At 38.3% G+C, this 26,374-nt stretch overlaps 1 long non-coding RNA gene across 1 annotated transcript in view; it reads right to left on the reverse strand.

The window, feature by feature from the left end:
• LOC132357920 (uncharacterized) overlaps positions 1-26,374 on the reverse strand; it is a 115,582-nt gene that overhangs the window by 76,530 nt on the left and 12,678 nt on the right. The window lies entirely within an intron of this gene.

A 26,374-nucleotide genomic window follows, 5' to 3' on the forward strand; every position in this document is an offset into this window, starting at 1 on the left:
TGCATAACCGGGAACAGCAGGTGTATTTCAGAAACATATGGACCACTGTCCCACTTCCCCATCACACACATACCTTCTCCTAGGTCTCCCTCCAGGCCCACTCTATCATATACATTGCCATCTGCTTTTTAATGCTGAAAAGTTCACATCTAGGGATCTATTCCTTGGATGTAAGGCCTGGTTTCTTAGTAAAATGCACATAATCCTGGGATGTATAACACCTTTACCCCTTAGCTTTTGAATTTAAACAAACCCACGATGTTCAGTGAAATTAACTACTTTAAAATAATCACAAAATTAAAATGAATAAGGTCTATTAACCACTTACATGTTACTGAATACAGGTAGGGGGAGGATTAGGCAAAGAAGGATACAAAAAGGGGAGACTCTGTGATCTCCATAATGATCAGGTCAATGGAAATGAAAACTGCCATTATTCTATTCAACACAACCTCTCATTGCCATAAGGAAAGAAGATTCTACACAGGTGTTCATTTTTTATACTTTCTAAGGTATACTCTTTTCTATGAATGAAATATCAATATATAATAAAATACATTTAAAAAATAAGATTCAGCTTAAATACCCTGTTTGGGACCTAGAAATGAAGTTCATCAGAAAACTCTTCATGATTTTATCCCATTTGGCCAGTAGAGATATCATTATATGGCATTTCTCCAATTCCCCAAGCTTATTTATATCACTTTGCTATCCTCATAACATCTGTGCTCTTAGGAGAGTAGGAATATACTTCATTGAATACTTTTCTGTGTAGCCAGGAGAAGCAGCAATAAAAATGCGGAAACCTAAAAACTGTCATATTAATCAACTATATTTCAATTAAAAAAATTAAAGTTAAAAAAGAACTGTTGGGACTTCCCTGGTGGCACAGTGGTTAAGAATCCGCCTGCCAATGCAGGGGACATGGCTTCGAGCCCTGGTCTGGGAAGATCCCACATGCCACGGAGCAGCTAAGCCTGTGTGCCACAACTACTGAGCCTGCACTCTAGAGCCCACATGCCGCTACTGAGTCCACGCGCTGCAACTACTGAAGCCCACAGGCCTAGAGCCCGTGCTCTGCAACAAGAGAAGCCACCGCAATGAGAGGCCCGTGCACCGCAACAAAGAGTAGCCCCCGCTCACCGCAACTAGAGAAAGCCCGAGCACAGCAAAGAAGACCCAACGCAACCAAAAAAAAAAAAAAACTGTCATATTGTGATCATGTAGGGAATGTGGAACGCTCATCAACAGTTGGTTAGAGCATAACTTGAAGGACAAATTTGACCATTCTGTCAAACTATCATGTGATATAATTTAAAGTAGTGGTATTTTTTCCAGAAAGTTATTGTATAGAAGCACCCTAACAAACAAGTGAACCAAGGTATAAAATATATGTGACAATAAAAAATATTCATTGTAAATGGGGCAAATGCTGGAAACATCCTAAATGTTTGTTAGGAGGTTAAATAAACTATGGCTTATTCACACAATGGAATATTATGCAGCCACTAAAAAATTAAGTTTATATGTACTGATAGAGAAAGGTACCCAAGATATTTTATTAAGTAAACTGTATGTATACTATCACTTCATATATATATATATATATATATATATATATATATATATATATATATACACACACACACACACATATATATACATATATATATATATGTATATATATTACAAGGAGAAATGGACAGGCACCTATTCATGTGGTTCCCTCTGAGGAGAAGGATGTTGGCAGGAGAAATTTTTACTTTACATTTCATAGTCTTCTGAACTGTTTGAATTTCCTTTTTGGAAGTGCCCATTCATTACTTCTCTAAAATAATAACAACAAAATAATGAAAAATAAAAAAGGGAAAAAAGGTAAAAGTGAATTATCCTTCTGGAAGCATACCTAGGTGTCATTTGGGCCTACAGTCTCTCTTTGACAGTGGCTGTAGTACTGGGTTAGAAGAGGTCAGAACTGCCTTCCCGGATGTGGCCTGAGTATTAGTGTTCCTGCATAGGTTATAGATTTGTCACCATGAAATAATCTCTATCATATTTGAATCAGTATAAATTGCTCATAGCACTGCTTGGGGGTAACAAGTTTCATAAACTCATCACTCCCACTTCATATTCCTATCAGGGATGCAGAGGGGAGAGGCCTCTAAATTTAGTTCTTTCAATCTTCAAGAGCCGCTTATAAGTTTTGATGAATAATTTGGTGTTCATTGCTCCATGTCTTTCAAAAGTGTATAGTTTTTGACTCTATCTCCCACTCAAACTTGCCTTTCCAGGCAGAAGAGTAAGAAATCTTTTCATCTGCCTTCAAATAGAGAGACCTCCTGTTTTTCCAGTCATTTTAGCTGCCCTTTTCTGGGCCCTTTCCAGCTCCAATATGAATTTTTGAGAGGTTTCAGAATCAGAATTGCAAATGGTTTCCTCAGCATGGCTGTGCAGGGATTCTATCCAGTGTTCCCTGTATTGTTCCCACTGCTTGGCCAGCCTTTTGGAACAAGCTATCCAACTCCCTTTAGCCAGTCTTCTCCCTCTGCAAGACACCAGACCTCTAAGATGAAAATGGAAAACATTCAGATGTTTCTAAATCATGGAATCCCAGAATAGAACTGAAACGGTCATTAGCTATAGTCTTGTCCAAACCTCCCATTTCATAAATGGGGGAAACTGAGGCCCAGAGAGGTTAAGCAAGGACTCCAACTTAAATCTCCCAACTTCCATGCCAGCCCCCTCTCCATTCCATCTGTGTGCAGGAGAAATATTAAAAAGATTTAATAGCTGTACATACCTCAGGCACCAGACTGAAAACCCACCCAAGTGTTGGGGTACGGTCCTGAAGGCAGCCTGCTGTGCTGGATGATAACTCTTTATTTGCTGGGTCAAGGAGTGGTGTGTGGGGTTCCAGGGGGTGGACAGAGGTGACAGGGGTGGCGGGTAGGGGGAGCTTGTGGAGCTCAGAGCAGCATCTCTTCACCAACCAATATGGAAGTTTTTTAATATGTTAACAACTGGGACAGTCATCCAAGTGTGTTCCACTTGTGTAGCACTTGCGTTTATATAGTTCTTTGGTCTAATTTAGATAAAACGTACATATAGTTTCTTTCTTTATTGGAATGCTTTGATGTGTGAAGACTCAGAGTCGCTGGCAAAGTGATATGCTTTAAATCTTTTAAAATTTAGACATCATGAAATGACTTCCAGGTATTCTGAACATTACACATAATTAACCAAATTCTAGAGGTCTCACACCTCCAGTGGCATTACAGTACCGCAGCCTTTTAATATCAGTCGTAAAAATGAAATATTTAAATTGCAAAATAGATATATCTACACAGAAATGTGAGCTCTCTAAAAATGCATGAGCTGATGCTTATCTGTGTTCAAGCAAAATGAGTCACAGTAGTGTTTCCCTCTGTGCAACAGATTTTAAATTGTGATTTATGCAGTTTAAAAGCAGCTAAGTATACCTTGTCAGTAACACTCTCACGAGATCGTTTGATGGAGACCACTTTGTACAAATTACCTAATCAACTCAATTCCCCTTCCTCAGAGCAGAAGAGTAAGGAATACCCAACCCCAGAAATGGGTGGGGTCTGTGTGTGTGTGTGAAGAGGCTCTTCTCTTATTCTGGTTTTCTCCCTCCAGCTCCTCAGGAGGTACTACATGAGACAGAGCATACATGAAAGCTAAACAATACGATGTACAGAAAGGTTCCTCCCCCACCACGAACACCAAAACATCTCTCCCACAGCCTGAAATCCCAACATTCCATTTTGTCTTTAAGAGTGCCCAAATAGGGGCTTCCCTGGTGGCGCAGTGGTTGAGAATCTGCCAGCCAATGCAGGGGACGCGGGTTCGAGCCCTGGTCTGGGAAGATCCCACATGCCGCGGAGCAACTAGGCCCGTGAGCCACAACTACTGAGCCCTGCGTGTCTGGAGCCTGTGCTCCGCAACAAGAGAGGCCGCGATAGTGAGAGGCCCGCGCACCGCGATGAAGAGTGGCCCCCACTTGCCGCAACTAGAGAAAGCCCTTGCACAGAAACGAAGACCCAACACAGCCAAAAATAAATAAATAAATAAATAAATAAATAAATAAATAAATAAATAAATAAATAAACTCCAATCTCTTTAAAAAAAAAAAAAAAAGTTCCGCAAATAAACAAAATTATTCCTGAAGAGCCATAAATACTTCTATCTCTGGTAACCTTTTCCCCCACAAACAAATGGGATCTGGGTTCTCACAAGAATTTATTTTCTCATCTATTTATTTAACAGGTCTTTCCAAAATGTCAAAAGTCAAATTACACTTATTCATACTTTTAAAGAAATAATCTTTGTTGAATAGAAAAAGATGAGATGAACAGAGATATAGAAGAGGCTCAACAGAATATCTGTTGAATGTTGGAGGAGCGAAAATTTAATCAATATGTTTGTCAATTACACCTCAATATACTGTTTAAAAGATCAATTCATAGGAACTTGCATATCTGAACTGGGAACTTCTGATGTCAAATTCTGTATCATACAGGGTTCAATCAGAGAAGCAAAACCACTACACACACAAAAGGGATTTGTTACAGGGATTTGACCTTACACAATTGTGGAAGCTAGTTAAGCAGTCTCTGTAAGGTTGTTGTCTTTGCTTCTGATGCTGGAGTTTAAAGTCTGCAGAGCAGGCAGCGGGTAGGGGGGGCGGTGGCGGAAGGGAAGATGGATATGAAATGAGGAAAAGCAAGAATGAGCTGGAACCCAGAAGCACCAGCTGAAGACCACAAGGATGGGCTGAAACCCGTGTCAGTTTCTGTTGCCTCTGATCTTAGTAGAATGGTTGTCCTGTAGAAGCTGGGGACCCTTCATCCCAGAGCTAAACCCACACACCTAGCCCAGGAGAAGCAGCTGAAGGAGGAGCCGGGGGAAGGTGAGGCAGTGGAAAACCCAGCTGCTGTCTCACTCCCACGAGCTAAGTGAGCAGATCAGCGACAATGTGTGTGAGCTACAAAATGGCTGCTGTCCTCTTCTCCCTCCAAATCTCAAATAAGAATCTCTCTTGTGGCCCACCATAATCAGAGACATATAGGAAAGGGATTGCTGGAATATGTAGCTCAGCCTAGTCAAGCTGACACATTGCAAAGCCACCATACTAGTCACCATACTCAGGGAGAAAAGAGAAGTGTTAACAGATTTCTGAGAACAGATTTCTGAGTGTAAAAAAATTCGGACTGAAGGTCTTTGCCTAGTAGGGCAGAGAAGAGGGCAAAGGTGCTGCAAGGAGAGATAAGAAGGTATATATTTGGCTAGTTGCCCTCCTTCATTTCACTCATTAAAAACATGTGTTGAGCATTTACCGTGTGTCAGGCCCTGTGTTCAATTTTATTTTTCAAAGATGGCCACAGCAATATAACCCTTCCAGCATGTTATCTTACACAGTGATCTTGAAACTCCTATATCAAGAGATGTGGTCTATGTTCACTCACTTTAATTCTGGGCAGGACTGTGACTATGGCTGAAGTGACACTGCACGACTTCCGAGGCTAAGTCACAAAGGTTATTGAATTTCTGGAGACTCTCATCACTGACTTAGTCCCCATGTTACAAAGAAGCTCAGCCCTCATGGAGAGGTCATGTGTACGTGTTCCAGTTGACATTTCCAGCTAAGATCTCAGCATCAACCAGCTAGCATCAATCACTAAATATGTGAATGAGTTTTCAAATGATTCCTGCCCCCAGTCTTCAAGTATCACCCCCCAAAATTGATGCCAAAATGGGGCAGAGAGATGAGTCTCACTCAAATTACAGATTTGAGAGCAAAATAAATGCTGTCATTATTTCAAGCCACCCAAGTCAGGGGGTGATTTGTTACACAGCCATAGGAACTGAAATAGACTCTGTGCCAGACTGATAGGGGATATAATGATTGTTATGTTGTTATATCCTAAATCCTTCTGCTATGATGTTAGATCCATTGGCTTGAAGCTAAGTTTTTAATCAGTACTTTTGTATAAATAATGGTATGTTTTAAACTTTTTATCCTGAAGTAATTGTAGATTTGCATGCAATTTTAAGAAATAATACAGAGAGATCACATATACTTTTCATCTAGTTTCCCCCCATGGTGGTAACATCTTGCCTAACTAGAGTACAATGTCACAACCAGGAAATTGAGATTGATGCAACTGACTGATTTTATTCAGGTTTCACCAGTTATACGTGATCATTTGTGTGTGTATATATATTTAGTTCTATGCAATATTATCACATGTGTAGTTTCATGTGACAATCATTAGAATCACGATACAGAACAACTCCATCACAAGGATCTCTTATGCACCCTTTATAGCAACAGCCACCTCCCTCCCAATACCACCACCACCCCCAATCCCTGGCAACCATTAATCTGTTCTCCATTTCTATGATTTTGTCATTTCAAGAATGTTATATAAATGAAATCATATAGTATGTAAACTTTTGAGATTATCTTTTTTCACTCAGCATAATTCCCTGGAAATCCATCCAACTTGTTATGCATATCATTAGCTTGTTCCTTTTTGTAGCCGAGTTATATTTCATGGTATGGATGTCACATAGTTCTTTGAGCATTCACTCATTAAAGAACAACTGGGTTGTTTCCTGTTTGGGGATATTATGAATAAAGCTCTATGAACATTCGCATACAGTTTTTTGTGTGAATGTAAATTTTCATTTCTCTGGGATGAACGTACAAGAGTGAAACTGGTGGGTTGTACGGTAAGTATATGTTTAGTTTTGTAAGAGACTGTCATACTCTTTCCTAGAGTGGCTCTACCATACATTCCCATCAGCAATGTATGAGCGATCCAGTCTTTTGCATCCTCACTAGAATTTGGTGTTATCACTATTTTGAATTTTAGCCATTCTGATAGGTGTGATATAGTGATATAATAACATATTTTGTAATATGATTTGGCCACATGTCCATGAACCCTTGTCCTTTCTTGTTTACACCCATGTTGGATGGTGAGTGGAGGCTCTTTTTTTTTTTTCACTACCACTTCTTCCCTCTTGATCATCCTCTTTGAAATGGAGAATACAATTAGTTACTTGGGGTCTGTAGCTAATGGCTGGTTTCATTTTCTTAGAAATCATCCCTAATACATATGCAGAGGCAGAATTCATTGCTTTGTTCCAAAAAAAAAAGATTTAAGTAAATTTTCTACAACAAAACATTTTAAGTAAATGAGGAGTTAAAGAAAGATAAGCTTGGGAAAAGATTAAATCTGGAATAAGGTTAAATATATAAAGTGCATAAGGCCTCTTGCAATTGAGTCACAGATTTGTCTGTGCATTTGTAGGGTTAAGAGGGAGATATAGGAAGTTATCTAGTTCATAACACTCATAAAGAATTAATAAACTGGTAACTCAGAAAAGGCCAGCCTGATTCTGAGACCAGAATGAAAATTCCCCCATGTTTATAGAGGCCATGTAGGTAATGTAAATGAGTGAAACAAACTGGGACTAACATGACAAGGGAGGATGGTGCTAGGGCTGTGCTAAACTGAAAAGCACAGGCACAGTCTAAGAGGGCAGCCACTACTCAGTTTTAGCTGAGATTGCCAAGAGGGTAAAGTAGGCCCAATGTATCCAGCTTTTCCAGTTTCTTAAGAGAGGCTATAAAGTCAGATTTGTAGGGGTTATCTTCTGATAATATATTAACAACTATATCAGTTAAAATACTAGCTGAACAAACACTTCTGCAGTCCAGGGTTGGCCTACCACTGCCAGTTGAAAACCTCTGGCCTTGATAAGTAGGCAGGAACGTCTAATGCAAGACAATCCTTATAAATATGACCTTTCTCTTTATCAAAGCTCAGCTTTGGGTAAATCGTGAATGTCACTGAGTTGGTGGTTATGCTCTCTGACATGCATACAAAATGCAGATTGTCTGTGTAGTTGGTCAAGTATGGTGTCATAGATTTTCACAGTCAGCCAACAACAATAAAGTGAACAAAAGACTTGAACAGGCACTTCACAAAAGGTATCCAAATTGCCAACAAGCATATGAAAAGGTGCTCAACATCATTAATCACTGGGGAAATACAAATTAAAACCACAATGAGATAAAACTATATACCCACCAGAATGGAAAATATCAAAAATACTAAGTGTGGGTGAAGATGTGCAACAACTGGAACTCTCAAACATTACTGACAGAATGTACAATTGTACGCCCTTGTTTCTAATAAAATTTAATATATTCCTTCCTCATGACCCAGCCATTCCACTTCCAAATATATATGAAACATAAGAAAGGAATGCATACAAAGTCCATAGAAAGACTTGTACAAGAATGTTCAGAGCAGCTTTATTCAGACCAGCCATTAACGAAATATCCCAACAGGAAAATGAAAAAGCAAAAAACTTTGTGGTATATTCATACAATTAATGAGCAATAAAAGAACGAATTAGGATGGATCCAATAACATGGATTAATCTCAAAAACATTAGGTTGAGTGAAAGGAGCCTTAAACAAATAGCATAGATTCAAATTCTGGCTCCCCCAGATACTACCTCGGTGACCTTAAATTCTTTTACTGTTCTAAGCCTTTCATTTCACATCTATAAAATGGGCATAATAACACCTTCTTGGAGGTGTTGTCATGGGGATTGTTTATAAGGGGTTTACCTAGCACAATGACACATACATAGCAAAGTATTCAATAAAGAGTAGCATTTCACTCTATAGACTTATGGAAACCAAATGCCTGAACATCTACCCTTCAAGGCTTGTCTACTGCCTTCTCCCTAAAGATCCTTTCACCATTCTAAGATGACTAGGAGGAGTAACACACCAAGTCCTTAACACCTTAGTGCAAATTACCTTTAGCAAGAAATGTCTTCCTCAGAGACAAGCAGGATGGGCAGGTTATAGAGTAATTCACTTGGGGTAGATAAAAGGAAAAGCACTGCTAAAGGAGGATGTGTCAGTTAGGGTCCTCTGCTGACAAGTAACCCAAACAAGCTCTGCTTAACTGAAGATAGTAGGTTGGCAAGTCAGATTTGAGAGTCTGTAGAAACCAGGGTCACTCTACAGACCTAGGCCACCCGTTCCCTAGCCACCAACTCAACCTAGGCCACCCGTTCCCTAGCCAGCAACTCAAAGCAAGAAGTGACTAATTAGTGCATGACCTCCAATTGTTTTTGTGCATCATTTGCTCAAGATTCAGTCTTAAGAGACAGCATCATATTAGCCAAGCTCAGGTCAACTTCTCCATCCTGGCTCTTAAGGTCGGCAAGGCAAGGAAGGACTGAATGCCTTTGGCTTCCAAAGGGTGAGGCAGGAACCCAAAATTATGTTACACCAAGACCACCTTAATTAGGGAGAGATATTCCCCAAAAGAAAATTGGGGAACTCTTGGGAAGTGGCAGTGGATGCTGGGCAGTTGAAAACAGCAAATGTCTACCAGAGAGAACACAGGGCAGAGTAGCAGAGGGCCAGAAGAGGCCCCCTTTTCCATTCTTGGCAGGTTCTTAATTGACTGTATTTGGAGCTTAATGACCTTTTCAGCGATCCTGTTGTTAAATTCATCTTAACAACAGCTCTGAGCAGCAGAAAAGGACCATTAATTTATCTTCTTATTAGTGACCTGTTCAGTATCTCACTGTATTTCTTAAGAGCCCAAGTGCTTTCTGTGGAGGTTAGCAAGAAGCCTAGAACAAATGTTGAAGACTGTCGTTTTGTGGTACATATCTTACACATATGAAAGTTAAAAAAATTAGGGTGACTTCTTGCACAAATCAGAGGAAAGCAACTGTACTAGTAAGATACACACTGTAGTCATCAGTAGACAGAAATACAGAGAAATTTAATTTTCAGTTCATGTACATGTCGCCGGAATGAATATTTTACTTTCACAGAAATATCACTTTGGTGTTGCCCACTATGGCCTTCTAGGGAAGGAGGCCAAAATATAAATTTGAAAAATTGTAATATATCTAAAGTTTATTTTAATTCAAAAAAAATTCCCAGGCTTTCCTATATGAATTTTCCTCAGCTTGAGAGAAACCATGTACTGCCATGCTAAAATATTTTTTGTATCCAATATGAACTTAATTGCAATAGTTTTTTAGTTCAGTTAATGTGTGCCTGTATAAAGTCTTTGTGAATTTTGACAACTGCCTTTTAAATTTTGATTGTTATAATACCATAGCTTTTTAGACTCAGTTTTGTATCATTTGTGCATGTCAACCAATTCCAAGTATACTTCTGCTCCCTAGGCATCTTCACTGTGTAAAAACCTTTTTATCATGACACTGAGCTTCACATAGTATTGTTTTCATATTGTATCACAAAAGAGAACCGTATCTTCAATGCTGAACTTTTTAACTGAATTTTCAATTGAATTAGTAATAATGTCATACTTTTCCCTTTGACAGAATGAACTTCTAAAAACTTCACTTTGATTCCATGAATTGGGTAAAAATAAAATTAAACCATCATCGAGATTAACAGATTTTCCATTTGAAACTTCCAATATTACTGATATAAAACTGACCTTACTTAATTCTTTTTTGCAGTTCTTCGAGTTAACACAATAGCATCTATCACTTCATTTTTAATATGTGCACATGAAAAGCTGGAATAAAAATGAATGGCATTAATTTAGTAAAACGATTGTTTGATGTAAATGAAAAGTCATGCTTCACAGCGTGATATATAAATACACCTTCTGACGATGCACATGTTAAACTGTTGATCTCAGGCTCAGGCTTCTTAAATAAATTACCAAATTTCAAAATAGATGTTTATGTATTCCTCACAGATTTATGTCCCATGATCTTATATAGTCAATTATATTATTTTGGCTCCCAGGGAGGATGGTAAATGTCTCCAAAAATTCTGTGCAATTTACATGCCATGATCAACTTTCTTGAGAAGTGGAAATTCAGTAGTTCATTTGTCATTAATAATCACAAACTTCATTTTCTTAGCTCATTGGAAATTAAAGGGTTTATTGCAAAATAAAAAGCATTGCTAAACAATAAAATAGTTGTTGATCAGCATCATAAAATGAATGACAGAACAACTGTAGTAATAATGTTCAGGCTATTCCTCTATATCTGTGGACCAAATCCAGACCATGACCTGTTTGTGAAATAAAGCTGTATTGGAACACAGACTTTCTTTTTCATTTATGAATATTGTCTATGGTTGAAACAGAGATTTTGTGATCCACAAAGCCTAAAATATTTACTACCTGGCCCATTAAAGAAAATGTTTGCCAATCTCTGCTCCATATGCAACACAGCAGGGCTGGTCAGTCTCTATTTCCTGTACATAGTTTATGTATACCTAACCTAGAGTTTCTCAACCTTGGGACTACTGCTATTTGTGGCTGGATATTCTTTGTTGGGGAAGTGGGGGTTGTCCTGTGCATTGTGGGATATTTAGCAGCATCCCTGATCTTTACTCCCTGGATGCCAGTAGCACCCTCCCATTTGCAGCAACCAAAAATGTCTACAGACATTGCCAAATATCCCCTAGTGGGCAAAATCACCTCCAATTGAGAACCACTGACCTCACCTATAATTTCCCACTGATCCCACTGATTGGGACCTGCCAGTTTCACGCATCTTGCAGGGTGCGGCTTAATACATACCACAACTGGCTGGTACTCCAAGTGGTCAGTGGGGGCAAAGCAGTGTCAAATACTTTTCCCACCACCTTCCAAGACCAGTGGGCAATAGCCGCCTAGTCACTGATGAAGCACACTTCTTCAGAGTGCCCTGTAGTCTGTTCTTGGAAAGGGTGTGCTAGTTACTTTGTGCCTGAAAAGGGTCAGAAAATGAGTGCTGGGTTATTGCTAATCATTTTTCAGATTTAACTGAATGTTAAACTGAGAATATGGTTCACTTCCTATGTATCTCACACACTACTAGAGGAGACTATGGCAGAAGTTCTAAGTATAAAGTACCAAACCATGTGAGCTGAATGAGTGAATAGGTAATATACAACGAATCCACTACAAAATTTCTACCTTCCTGTCTTTGGATTCCTTCATCTGTGTCATACTTAGAAACTTTTAGCATCTCAACTTCCTTTACTCTGGGCCCCCTTATTGAGTCCAATTGAACAAACCACTGGATTACCTTCCAGCATCTTAAGCTGGCACAATGAAATCAGAATTTCCTTATAAGTGCTTCCTAAATAATGAATTCAGTCTGATCTAGTGTTTTGTTCTGCTTTCCTTGGTATATCACTCAGTGAACCTATTCTGATTTTTGCCAATACACGTTGGTAAATTCGCAATTTGCCAACTGGAGCCTGCCATGACTTGATGCTAGTTTAGGTGTGGCAATAGTTAGAAGTAGTGGGCTAAGAAGTCAGAAGAAATTTTCTCTCCTTTTCAAGGTAACACTCTCAGCAAGGTTGCTACAGAGTCTTCAAGGAATGAACAGCCTCATTAGCCAGGAGAGGAAGGAACGCCCTATGGGGTTTCGGGCACTAAGTCACCTGAGTCCTACATGTTTCCATTCCAATTCTTGGGATCTCATTCTCTCCCAATCCAAATATAACTTCTGTGTAGAATATCTGGGAAACCAATGTTTTTATAAAACAGCCTAAGAATCAAAATTTGAGTTTTGTTTTAGCTATCTCAGCCCAGTGGCTGCAAGTGATAAGAGATTCTTTGAATAAAATCATAGAAATTCTATAAACTTCTGCTTTTGCTTTGATACAAGCGCTCATCTTTTTTTAAACTGTGAAGTTCAGCTGGAAGCAACCAGCTTACACTGCAAAAATTACATTTCTTAAGCTTTTCATATTATTCTATTACAACTGTCCCTACATACCTTGGAACCTTTCCCAAAATGAGCATGTTATTCCTAGTGAGCACAGGTAATAATTAAATTAGCTATTTGATTCATGCATGTCTTGGACTGATTCAGTGCCAGTCAGGTTTTCAGAGACATCAGCAACAACTAAAAGAGATAATCAACCTGAGATTTCGCCCCACTTTCCTGAGGATCCATTGCCTGCAACCATTTCTGGTACCATTTTCTTGATCAAGTTGATTATTAAGCAGAAAAGTCACTCATTCATAGTTCTCACAACTGCTCAGAGGGCTGCAGAACTGGGTTGGAAACTTAACTTCCAGGAACAGAACTTGAAACCATACCTCAAAACAGACTTGATAAACCACTGCCACTGATCACTAGAGGAAGCCCTCAGTGCTGCTATCCTGATGCCAGATGTGGGGCAGGAACCCAATTTTGCAACCACCGAGAAACTACTGTCATTGCCACTGCTAGAGGATAGACACAACTCCAGAAGAAATGGAAGCATCACTGACTGCTCACTTCTAAACTGGTGTCTCAGATGGGTGCATCTGATTGACAGGGTCTAGGTCCTGTCTCTATACACTAGATGCAAATAGGGCTGTAAATATGAGTTTTTTGTTTTTAACGTTTTTATTGGAGTATAATTGCTTTACAAGGGTGTGCTAGTTTCTGCTTTATAACAAAGTGAATCAGTTATACATATACATATATCCCCATATCTCTTCCCTCTTGTGTCTCCCTCCCTCCCACCCTCCCTATCCCACCCCTCTAAGTGGTCACAAAGCACCAAGCTGATCTCCCTGTGCTATGCGGCTGCTTCCCACTAGTTATCTATTTTACATTTGGTAGTGTATATATGTCCATATATACACTACAACTCTCTCACTTTGTCCCAGCTTACCCTTCCCGCTCTCCGTGTCCTCAAGTCCATTCTCTAGTAGGTCTGCGTCTTTATTCCCATCTTGCCCCTAGGTTCTTCATGACAATTTAAAAAAAAATTTTTTTTAGATTCCATATATATGTGTTAGCATACGGTATTTGTTTTTCTCTTTCTGACTTACTTCACTCTGTATGACAGACTCTAGGTCCATCCACCTCACTACAAATAACTCAATTTTGTTTCTTTTCATGGCTGAGTAATATTCCGTTGCACATATGTGCCACGTCTTCTTTATCCATTCATCTGTCAATGGACACCTAGGTTGCTTCCATGTCCTAGCTATTGTAAATAGAGCTGCAATGAACATTGTGGTACATGACTCTTTTTGAATTATGGTTTTCTCAGGGTATATGCCCAGTAGTGGGATAGCTGGGTCGTATGATAGTTCTATTTTTATTTTTTAAGGAATCTGCATACTGTTCTCCATAGTGGCTGTATCAATTTACATTCCCACCAACAGTGCAAGAGGGTTCCCTTTTCTCCACACCCTCTCCAGCATTTATTGTTTGTAGATTTTTTCATAATGGCCATTCTGACTGGTGTGAGGTGATATCGCATTGTAGTTTTGATTTGCATTTCTCTAATGATTAATGATGTTGACCATTCTTTCATGTGTTTGTTGGCAATCTGTATATCTTCTTTGGAGAAATGTCTATTTAGGTCTTCTGCCCATTTTTGGATTGGGTTGTTTGTTTTTTTGATATTGAGCTGCATGAGCTGCTTGTATATTTTGGAGATGAATCCTTCGTCAGTTGCTTCATTTGCAAATATTTTCTCCCATTCTGAGGGTTGTCTTTCGTCTTGTTTATGGTTTCCTTTGCTGTGCAAAAGCTTTTAAGTTTCATTAGGTCCCATTTGTTTATTTTTGTTTTTATTTCCATTTCTCTAGGAGCTGGGTCAAAAAGGATCTTGCTGTGATTTATGTCATAGAGTGTTCTGCCTATATTTTCCTCTAAGAGTTTGATAGTGTCTGGCCTTACATTTAGGTCTTTCATCCATTTGGAGTTTATTTTTGTGTATGGTGTTAGGGAGTGTTCTAATTTCATTCTTTTACATGTAGCTGTCGAGGTTTCCCAGCACCATTTATTGAAGAGACTGTCTTTTCTCCATTGTATATTCTTGTCTCCTTTATCAAAGATATGGTGACCATATGTGCGTGGGTTTATCTCTGGGCTTTCTATCCTGTTCCATTGATCTATATTTCTGCTTTTGTGCCATCACCATACTGTCTTGATTACTGTAGCTTTGTAGTATAGTCTGAAGTCAGGGAGCCTGATTCCCCCAGCTCCATTTTTCTTTCTCAAGATTGCTTTGGCTATTTGGAGTCTTTTGTATTTCCATACAAATTGTGAAATTTTTTGTTCTAGTTCTGTGAAAAATGCCAGTGGTAGTTTGACAGGGATTGCATTGAATCTGTAGATTGCTTTGGGTAGTATAGTCATTTTCACAATGTTGATTCTTCCAATCCAAGAACATGGTATATCTCTCCATCTATTTGTATCATCTTTAATTTCTTTCATCAGTGTCTTATAATTTTCTGTATACAAGTCTTTCGTCTCCTTAGGTAGGCTTATTCCTAGTTATTTTATTCTTTTTGTTGCAATGGTAAATGGGAGTGTTTTCTTAATTTCACTTTCAGATTTTTCATCATTAGTGTATAGGAATGCAAGAGATTTCTGTGCATTAATTTTGTATCCTGCTACTTTACCAAATTCATTGATTAGCTCTAGTAGTTTTCTGGTAGCATCTTTAGGATTATCTGTGTATAGTATCATGTCATCTGCAAACACTGACAGCTTTACTTCTTCTTTTCCGACTTGGATTCCTTTTATTTCTTTTTCTTCTCTGAATGCTGTGGCTAAAACTTCCAGAACTATGTTGAATAATAGTGGTGAGAGTGGGCATCCTTGTCTTGTTCCTGATCTTAGTGGAAATGGTTTCAGTTTTTCACCACTGAGGACGATGTTGGCTGTGGGTTTGTCATATATGGCCTTTATTATGTAGAGGAAACTTCCCTCTATGCCTACTTTCTGGAGGCTTTTTATCATAAATGGGTGTTGAATTTTGTCGAAAGCTTTCTCTGCATCTATTGAGATGAACATATGGTTTTTCTCCTTCAATTTGTTAATATGGTGTATCACATTGATTGATTTGCGTATATTGAAGAATCCTTGCATTCCTGGGATAAACCCCACTTGGTCATGGTGTATGATCCTCTTAATGTGCTGTTGGATTCTGTTTGCTAGTATTTTGTTGAGCATTTTTGCATCTATGTTCATCAGTGATATCGGCCTGTAGTTTTCTTTCTTTGTGACATCTTTGTCTGGTTTTGGTATCAGGGTGATGGTGGCCTCGTAAAATGAGTTTGGGAGTGTTCCAACCTCTGCAATATTTTGGAAGAGTTTGAGAAGGATAGGTGTTAGCTCTTCTCTAAACGTTTGACAGAATTCGCCTGTGAAGCCATTTGGTCCTGGGCTTTTGTTTGTTGGAAGATTTTAAATCACAGTTTCAATTTCAGTGCTTGTGATTGGTCTGTTCATATTTTCTATTTCTTCCTGGTTCAGTCTTGGAAGGTTGTGCATTTCTAAGATTTTGTCCATTTCTTCCAGGTTGTCCATTTTATTGGCATAGAGTTTCTTGTAGTAATCTCTCATGATCCTTTGTATTTCTGCAGTGTCAGTTGTTACTTCCCCTTTTTCGTTTCTAATTCTATTGATTTGAGTCTTCTCCCTTTTTTTCTTGATGAGTCTGGCTAATGGCTTATCAATTTTGTTTATCTTCTCAAAGAACCAGCTTTTAGTTTTACTGATCTTTGCTATTGTTTCCTTCATTTCTTTTTCATTTATTTCTGATCTGATCTTTATGATTTCTTTCCTTCTGCTACCTTTGGGGGTTTTTTGTTCTTCTTTCTCTAATTGCTTTAGGTGTAAGGTTAGGTTGTTTATTTGAGATGTTTCTTGTTTCTTAAGGTAGGATTGTATTGCTATACACTTCCCTCTTAGAACTGCTTTTGCTGCATCCCATAGGTTTTGGGTCGTCGTGTTTTCATTTTCATTTGTTTCTAGGTATTTTTTGATTTCCTCTTTGATTTCTTCAGGGATCTCTTGGTTATTAAGTAGTGTATTGTTTAGCCTCCATGTGTTTGTATTTTTTACAGATTTTTTCCTGTAATTGATATCTAGTCTCATAGCGTTGTGGTCACAAAATGTACTTGATACGATTTCAATTTTCTTAAATTTACCAAGGCTTGACTTGTGATCCAAGATATGATCTATCCTGGAGAATGTTCCTTGAGCACTTGGGAAGAAAGTGTATTATGTTGCTTTTGGATGGAATGTCCCATAAATATCAATTAAGTCCATCTTGTTTAATGTATCATTTAAAGCTTGTGTTTCCTTATTTATTTTCATTTTGGATGATCTGTCCATTGGTGAAAGTGGGGTGTTAAAGTCCCCTACTATGATTGTGTTACTGTCGATTTCCCCTTTTATGGCTGTTAGTATTTGCCTTATGTGTTGAGGTGCTCCTATGTTGGGGGCATAATTATTTACAATTGTTATATCTTCTTCTTGGATTGATCCCTTCATCATTACGTAGTGTCCTTTTTTGTCTCTTGTAATAGTTTTTGTTTTAAAGTCTATTTTGTCTTATATGAGAATTACTACTCTAGCTTTCTTTTGATTTCCATTTGCATGGAATATCTTTTTCCATCTCCTCACTTTCAGTCTGTATGTGTCCCTAGATCTGAAGTGGGTCTCTTGTAGACAGCATATATATGGGTCTTGTTTTTGGATACATTCAGCCAGTCTATGTCTTTTGGTGGGAGCATTTAATCCATTTACTTTTAAGGTAATTATCCATATGTGTGTTCCTATTACCATTTTCTTAATTGTTTTGGGTTTGTTATTGTAGGTGTTTTCCTTCTCTTGTGTTTCCTGTCTAGAGAAGTTCCTTTAGCATTTGTTGTAAAGCTGGTTTGGTTTTGCTGAATTCTCTGAGCTTTTGCTTGTCTGTAAAGGTTTTAATTTCACCGTCAAATCTGAATGAGATCCTTGCTGGATAGAGTAATCTTGGTTGTAGGTTTTTCCCTTTCATCACTTTAAATATGTCCTGCCACTCCCTTCTGGCTTGCAGAGTTTCTGCTGAAAGATCAACTGTTAACCTTATGGGGATTCCCTTGTATGTTATTTGTTGTTCTTCCCTTGCTGCTTTTAATATTTGTTCTTTGTATTTAATTTTTGATTGTTTGATTAATATGTGTCTTGGCCTGTTTCAACTTGGATTTATCCTGTATGGAACTCTCTGTGCTTCCTGGACTTGATTAACTATTTCCTTACCCATATTAGGGAAGTTTTCACCTATAATCTCTTCCCTTTCTCAGTCCCTTTTTTTTTCTCTTCTTCTTCTGGGACCCCTATAATTCGAAAGTTGGTGTGCTTAATATTGTCCCAGAGGTCTCTGAGACTGTCCTCAATTCTTTTCATTCTTTTTTCTCTATTCTGCTCTGCGGTAGTTATTTCCACTATTTTATCTTCCAGGTCACTTATCCGTTCTTCTGCCTCAGTTATTCTGCTATTGATCCCTTCTAGAGAATTTTTAAGTTCATTTATTGTGTTGTTCATGATTGTTTGTTTGCTCTTTAGTTCTAGGTTCTTGTTAAACGTTTCTTGGTATCTTCTCCATTCTATTTCCAAGATTTTGGATCATCTTTACTATCATTATTCTGAATTCTTTTTCAGGTAGACTGCCTATTTCCTCTTCATTTGCTAGGCCTGGTGGGTTTTTACCTTGCTCCTTCATCTGCTGTGTGTTTCTCTGTCTTCTCATTTTGCTTAACTTACTGTGTTTGGGGTCTCCTTTTCGCAGGCCACAGGTTTGCAGTTCCCGTTGTTTTTGGTGTCTGCCCCCAGTGGCTAAGGTTGGTTCAGTGGGTTGTGTAGGCTTCCTGGTGGAGGGGACTAGTGCCTGTGTTCTGGTGGATGAGGCTGGATCTTGTCTTTCTGGTGGGCAGGTCCACGCCTGGTGGTGTGTTTTTGGGTGTCTGTGACCTTATTATGATTTTAGGCAGCCTCTCTGCTAATGGGTGGGGTTGTGTTCCTGTCTTGCTAGTTGTTTTGCATAGGGTGTCCAGCACTGTAGCTTGTTGTTTGTTGAGTGGAGCTGGGTCTTGGCGTTGAGATGGAGATCTCTGGGAGATTTTCGTCGTTTGGTATTATGTGGAGCTGAGAGGTCTCTGGTGGACCAATGTCCTGAACTTGGCTGTCCCACCTCAGACGCACAGCCCTGACGCCTGGCTGGAGCACCAAGAGCCTGTCATCCACACAGCAAATTTCAGACACCATTCTTCAGTATGTTTTATAGGCATGTTCAGGAAACACAGCAGTGATTAACACAGATGACTCTACCCTCTCTCGAGCTTTCGCGCCGCCCTAGTGTCAAAGCTCCCACCCCTGCTCCTCAGTAAATTTGAGTTTTTACTCCCATGTTGGAGAAGCTGGACTCAGATATGTAAATTTCTTCATTCTGGTTATGTTATTGGTGTGTACTAAACCATCCAAAAAATTCAGCGGCTCAAAGCAACAACAACATTAATTTTGCTCACAAATCTACAATTTGTGCAAGGTTTGGAGGGGACAGTTAGCCTGTTTGACTCAGTTTAACTGCAGGCTAGAAACCTCTGACAGCTCACTCACATGTCTAGTGACTGATGATGGTTTTCAGGCTGTGACTTTACCTGGGGCTATCGGCCAGATACCTACATGTGTCCTCTCCATAAAGAGTCATACTATTTACCCCTACGCAGCTTACTTTCTACATTCAAGTGACTTTACTATTCCATTGTAATTGTTAGCATAACTTTAGTATTCCAGTAGACTGCTGCCCAGCAAAAGTTGCAAATAAAATTATTGTTCTTTATAGGAACTTCCTGAAAGACCTATCACTCTTCAACAGAAGAGTTTACATACCAAGAGTCTTTGAGCCTGTAACCTCAAAATACTCAGCTTATGGCCACCAATCCTAAGAGTCTTACCCAAACAGAATGGAGCCCCTATATTGAAAAACCCACTTTAATCCGACCTCCCAACTCTCCATATAGCACCAGATATATTGTCTTCCCTCTCTGAGACTCTCTCAGACTCCATGAGGTAGTGCTTTAAGCAATATACTCAGCTTTCTCGTATCAATGTGCCATTCTGGTGATACTTGGGAAGCCAGTATTTGATATCATGGGGCCTGGGCTTCTTTACAACATGATGATTAGGTTTCAAGGGTGAGCATCCCCAAAGAGGGAGCTATGTAGAAGTGGCATAGCCTTTTATAACCTAGGGTCCAAAGTCACACAGTATCATTTCTGCCACATTCTAGTCACTGAGATAATCACAAATGCTCACCTAGGTTCAAGAAAAAGGGGACTAGACTCCGTCTTTTGATAGGAGGGAGGAATCAAAAATTTTCAGATGGGTTTTAAAACCATCACATTCTCCGACTATAGAAAGACTATCCAACATGCACCCCCATGTTCACAGCACCACTATTTACAATAGCCAAGACATGGAAACAACCTAAATGTCCACTGACAGATGAATGGCTAAAGAAGATATGGTACATATATACAATGGAATACTACTCAGCCATAAAAAGAATGAAATAGGGCTTCCCTGGTGGCGCAGTGGTTAAGAATCTGCCTGCCAATGCAGGGGACATGGTTTTGAGCCGTGGTCCGGTAAGATCCCACATGCCCCGGAGCAACTAAGCCTGTGCACCACAACTACTGAGCCCGCGCTCTAGAGCCCACGTGCCACAGCTACTGAAGCCTGCGTGCCTAGAGCCCGTGCTCCACAACAAGAGAAGCCACGCCCGCACACCGCAACGAAGACCCAACACAGCCAAAAATAAAAACATATAAATAAATAAATTTATTAAAAAAAAGAATGAAATAATGCCATTTGCAGCAACATGGACTGACCTAGAGATTATCATACTAAGTGAAGTCAGAAAGAGAAAGACAAATACCATATGATATCACTTACATGTGGAATCCAAAATATGACACAAAAGAACTTATCTACGACAGAAACAGACTCACAGACATAGAAAACAAACTTTTGGTTACCAAAGGGTAAGGGGGTGTGGGAGAGGGATGGAGTGGGAGTTTGGGGTTAGTAGATGCAAACTATTATATATAGAATGGATAAACAACAAGGTCCTACTGTATAGCACAGGGAACTATATTCAATATCCTCTGATAAACCATAATGGAAGATAATATGAAAAAGAATGTGTATGTGTGTGTGTGTGTTTGTTTGTGTGTTTGTGTGTGTGTGTGTGTGTGTGTGTGTGTGTATATAACTAAATCACTTTGCTGTATAGCAGAAATTAACACATTGTAAATCAACTATATGTCAATTAAAAAAAAGAAAGACTATCCAAAAACTAATGGGCAATCATGAATAGGAGGACTATGATGGATGCCCTCTACAAAAGGTATACATCCAAATATTGACAGTGTTTAGATTAAAGTGTAGAATTATAGAAGGGTTTTTCTTGTATATAGTTTCTGAATTTTCTTCAATGAACACATATTCCTTAATTAAAAATAGATACGCAAACACATCCTCAAATCTAAGTTTGATAATTAAGTAAGAAAAAAAATTCAGGATAAAATGTCAAATAGAATACCTTGTAAACCAAATTAAAAAAAAATTTAACAGCTTCATTGAGATGTAATTTTATATCATAAAATTTAATTGTTTTAACTGTACAATTAAATACTTTTTAGTAACTTTATAGTTTGTAACCATCACCAAAATCCAATTTTAGGACATTTCTATCACCCCAAAAAGATTCCTCCTACCCACTTTTAGTCAATCTCGATTCTCACTTCCAGCTCCAGGCAACCACTATCTAATTTCCATGTTTATAGATTTGCCAGTTCTCATACAACATGTAGTCTGTGTCTGGTTTCTTTCCCTTAGCAAAGAGTTCTTGAGGTTCATCCATGTTGTAGCATGTATCAGTCCTTTGTTCCTTTTTATTGCTGAATAAAATTCCATTGTATAGATATGCCACAATTTGTTTATTTACTCTCAAGTTGATGGGTATTTGGACTGTTTCAGTTTTTGACTACTATAAATAATGCTGCTATAAACATCCACATGTAAGTCCTTTAGTGAACACTGCTTTCATTTTTCTTGGCTACATACTCAGGAGTAGAATTGCTGGGTCATGTGGTAAATGCATGTTTGCCTTTTCAAGAGACTGCCAAACTTTTTCCAAAGTTGCTGTACCATTTTACATATCTGCCAGTTCCCATTTCTCCATATCTTCCCTAACACTTTTCAGTGTCTGTCTTTCTGATTGTAGCCATTCTTGTGGATGTAAGGTGGCATTTCATTTTATTTTTTATTTGCATTTCCCTAATGACTAATGATATTGAGCATCTTTTCATGTACTTCTTAGCCAGTTGTATGTCTTCTTTGGTGAAACATTTATTAAAATCTTTTCCTCATTTTAAAGTTTATTATTTGCCTGGTTATTGAGCTGTAAGACTTCTTTATATATTCTGTATATAAGACTTTTATCAGATATATAATTTGCAAATATTTTTTTCTAGTCTATAAACTTTCTCCCAGTCTGGAATCTAGATTTTATGCATTCAATAGTATAATTATCACCAATTGTATGATTTTGTCCATGGAATGCACCAAATTTGAAGCAAATTGAATTAATGAGAAGGTGTGCTTTGGTAGAGCTCTGTTTCTAAGGTTTGAAATTGAAAAGGCAATTGCAGTTGTCCAAGAGCTGGCAATAATTTAGTTACTTTAGAAACCTTGTAAATTAATCTTGACCACCAACTTGGACCAGGAGAAAAAATAAAGAAACAATATACAAGAGGACTAAATATATCCTGAAAAAACAAATCAGTACATTTAATACATGTCTCTACCACTGGTTTAAATTCCAGAAGCACTGAAAATCGTTTTGCCTCAATTATCTAGGGATTGGAAATCAAAGTATAAGACCATATTTTCCAAAATGATAAACTAAGGGTTTTCTGAGATAAGCATTTCTTATTTCAAAAGGAAAGCCATAGTTCTGGATTTTAATTTCACAACTGAAATGTAAGTCATTTTAACATTTTATCTGCATCTGGATGATTTTATCAATGTAAAATAAAGCAGGTGGCTCAATTCAGCAAATATTTACTGAGCATCTGTTAAATGAGACCCTGTGCTAGGTGAGGCAGGGAATATTAGGACAAGAATAACTGTTCAATTGTGGTTTACTAAACAAGGTAACAGATAACCTAAGTGGGGAGATGTGCAGAATAATTTTATGAGTTGCTACTGATAAGCTCAATTCTGTGTTCTGCTAGTGAAGAGTAAAACTGTATAGGAGGATATAAAAATGAAACTCTTTCTGCCTCAGTTTTGTCTGAGTCCCCAAAGGAGGAGAAAAACCAGTACATTACAAATACATTCATGTGCCCGAAGACTTGCAAAAGTAATGTTTTTCAATCTTTAGCACATCATCTTTTTTGAAGACATATAAATGGTTTCAAGGGGCCCACTCAGCTTCACACCTACCTCTGGGTTTGGGAGACTGATGCCTGATGCTCTCGGAGACAAGTTCAAATGCTGAGAACAATTTTTTTCAATTATTAGTACATTTTCTTATGCAGAGGGAAGGACTGAACATGTGCATTTTATTATTTTATCTCTACTTTTGAGAAAGTGGGTATTTTGTTTGCTTGTTTATCCTACCAGTGTTTGAACATAAGTATTAATATTTCCTCCCTTTTTACATAAAAGTTAGCATATGCACTGTATTACATCTTGACATTTTTACTTAATAATATATTTTAGAGTTTGTAGCACATCAGCACAGAAAAAGCAGCCTCAATCTTTTCATAATTGCAGAGCATTTTATTGTGTGGATGTATCATAATTTCTTAAACCAATCCTAAATTGATGGACATTGGGTGGCTTCCAAATTTTTATCTATTATCAAAGTTTTAAAAAAAACTACAATGAACAACCTTGCGTATAAATTTTCTTATATATGTGTGAGCACACATTTGGTAGATAAATGTTCATTTTGATGCCTGTAAAAGTTTTCCAAGTCTCCTTAGGTCTGCTTAGAGACCCTGTATTATCTATATAATCTATTCAGCTACAAAAGATACACTTGACAGAATAAGTGACATGCACGTGCACACATGTACATGTCCAGAAGAATTCCCGGGCCCAAACTGCATGTGTAATTTTGATGAATACTGCCAAACTGCCTTTCATAAGAGATACATTTACTATTTTCCACCAGAAATGTACACGGGTGCTTGTTTCTTTACAGAGAAGGCCGTAGTTTTCAATGAACTCAGTTGTTTAACTAAAAAACAAACAAAAAAAAAACCCCAAAACCAAAAACTAGTTTTACAGACCCTCAGCCAGAATCAGGCTTTATTTTTTCCCTGTGTAGGCAAATTCATTCTTCTAATTTGCAGACAGGCGAACCCAAGTGCAAATAGGTTCTTTTCTAAATATGGGCCTCAAGTTATTACATTTTAAAACATCTTTTCTTCTGGTTTCTGCTAAAATTTTTGTTTATATGATCCATTTAACTATTTCTCCTTAAAATTTTGAAATATCTGATCCATCAGGACAGAGTTGTGGTAGCTCCAAATGGAGATATAAGCTCATGTCAACACACACTGTAAAATCACTCCACTTCTTTACTCAAAGAAGAAGTGTCCCTGGAAGCTAAACATTATCAAATTCTCCCTTACTGTCAGAAATATTACCAGAGATACAAAGAACTAAAACACCTCACATATTTATAATTTATCTTTCGTATGCTTTTCCACATAACTAAAAATTACTTAAAATACAAAATCACTCATTTAGAAAAAGATTTTTCAGATAATTTTCCCATAAAGAAAAATTGATTTTTTTTCAGAGGAAAACAAGTTTGGTGATACTATTAACATAGTTTGTTTTAAAATAATGACATGAGGTTGATCAAAAATTTATAATGCTTTGATATATAACCCTATATAAATAAGCAGAATTTGGGGTCCTATTAATGTGTAGTGTTATAACAATAACCACAATGACACATATTTATGGTGCTTTATAGTTTACAAAGCACTTCCATGTACATGATAATAATTCCAGCTGCCGTTGGTTATAAAAACCAGGTATTTTGATAAACTGTACACTAGAAAGTATTAGTCTCTTTTCATCCAAGATGAGGGAAATGAAAATGCATTGTTTGCTTAAGGACAAAAAGCCAGTGAGCGGTAAATCATAGAGACGGGAAGTAGAATGGTGGTTCCCAGGGGCTAGGGCGAGGGGGGATGGGGAATTATTGTTTAATGGGTATAGAGTTTTAGTTTTGCAAGATGAAGAGTTCTGTAGATGGATGGTGGTGATAGTTGCACAACAATATGAATGTGCCTAATACCACTGAATTGTACTTAAATGGTTAAGGTGGTACATTTTCTGCTATGTGTATTTTATCACAATAAAAAAAAACTGGGGGTGGGTGGCAGGGAAAGCCAGTGAGTGGTGAAGCCTGAATTTGATTTCATTTTGATCCAACCTTTTCCTTCTACTCAGAGCAGTTATTATCCTCATGTTACAGATCAGGGGACTAAAGCCCAGAAGGGCTGAATTGACTTTAGTCACACAATTATCAACTGGCAGAGTTGAAGTTCAATCCAATGGAAGTGATTTTATAACCAGAGGCTAAGCACAGGAAGTCAAAATAAAACCAAGGAGTCATCTAACCACTAAGGGTTGGGTAATATTGCGTTAATCACTTTACCTGCCTGGGCTGCAGTTTACTAAGTTGTAAAATGAAGGAATGGATATAGATCAAACTATTTTTTTAAAAAATTCAACATTTTTAACCATGACTTACAGTAAGAAATGTTTTATATTGACCCAGTACACACACACACACACATACACCACCTTGCCCTAGGTTGGGTTTCCCAGAAGCAGACCTTGAGATAAGGATTTGATTGCAAACGATTTATCAAGGATGTTTTCGGGAGAAAGTGGTATGGGAATAGAGGTGGCAGAGGAGGAAAGGTGCAGAAATCAACCAAGGATCAAATTTCAGGTGAAGTCTCAGCCTCAGCCTGATCCCATGGGAAGCTCTGGAGCATAAAATACACCAGAGACTCACTCGCTTTGAGACAAGAAAGCTGGGCTTTCATATTTCATCCCTAGTCAATCACTGGTTACAGGCCACCCCAGCAGGATGTAACCTCCCAGGCATTTAAGTTCATGGTACCTATGGTAGCCAGTCCCCAAAGGTGGCCTCCAATGGTCCCGGCCTTGTAGTATTCACACCTTCCTGCCTACGCTATTTCATGGTTAGTCACTATAACCAATGAAATACAGCAGAAGTAATGGTATGTCACTTCTGAGATTAAGGTATGAAAGACTGTGGCTTCCATCTTGGATTCTCTCTTTCTTCACTGCCTCTGTGGGAAGCAAGGTCTCATTTTATGAGCAGTCCTATAAAGAGGTCCATGACATGGACTCTCATAACAAGGGCCTGAGGCCTCCAGCCAACAGCCAGCAAGGAACTGAGGCCTGC

The sequence above is a fragment of the Balaenoptera ricei genome, chromosome X (genome assembly GCF_028023285.1).
Source record: "Balaenoptera ricei isolate mBalRic1 chromosome X, mBalRic1.hap2, whole genome shotgun sequence".
Classification (NCBI taxonomy): domain Eukaryota; kingdom Metazoa; phylum Chordata; class Mammalia; order Artiodactyla; family Balaenopteridae; genus Balaenoptera; species Balaenoptera ricei.